At 43.2% G+C, this 622-nt stretch overlaps 1 non-coding gene across 1 annotated transcript; it reads right to left on the bottom strand.

Moving 5' to 3' along the window:
- Positions 1-326: 326 nt before the first annotated feature.
- On the bottom strand, positions 327-408 carry trnas-gcu (transfer RNA serine (anticodon GCU)). The gene has a single exon. It is a non-coding gene; the product is annotated as a tRNA-Ser (tRNA).
- Between the last annotated feature and the right edge of the window lie 214 nt (positions 409-622).

The following is a 622-nucleotide window of genomic DNA, read 5'->3' on the forward strand; positions in this document are numbered from 1 at the left end:
GAATTACTTCTACTCAACCTCCTCCAGATTTCATCTGACAAAACATTCATTAAGAAGTGCATAAACATGCACTTCGCAGCTCTCGGTATTTGATTTTCCTGGATGTCTTTCATACGAAAAAACGTTCACAGCAGCTTGTAATGAAAAAAAAAATCGCGTTTCGTTTCATTATCCCAAAGCAACCTCCATTTCAATGCAGTTTCGTCAAACGGCACAAACTATTCCTTGCGATTTTGTAATAGCGACAAAGCATATAAACTGACCGTTGGAGCTCCAGTTTTAATGCAACAGCTGAAAACCGCACCATTGAAAGCCGTTAATGACAGCGACGAGAGTGGGATTCGAACCCACGCGTGCAGAGCACAATGGATTAGCAGTCCATCGCCTTAACCTCTCGTCCACCTCGTCACAGACGCTCGAAAAGCTATGACCTTATGAATAATTGAATTTCGTAAATTATGCAGAGCAGCAGATGTTTCTCCCTGGTGTTGGTGAAATGAGAAACAACACAGTCCAAGACGATGGTCTGACCCCTGGGTTGTGGGGCAAGTGCACTCCCACTGTCACACTGTGCACACATTGTTCTGAACAAAAATGAGGAAATGACTATGTAACAAGGTCA

Source organism: Chiloscyllium punctatum, chromosome 21, assembly GCF_047496795.1.
Source record: "Chiloscyllium punctatum isolate Juve2018m chromosome 21, sChiPun1.3, whole genome shotgun sequence".
NCBI classification, from domain to species: Eukaryota; Metazoa; Chordata; class Chondrichthyes; order Orectolobiformes; family Hemiscylliidae; genus Chiloscyllium; species Chiloscyllium punctatum.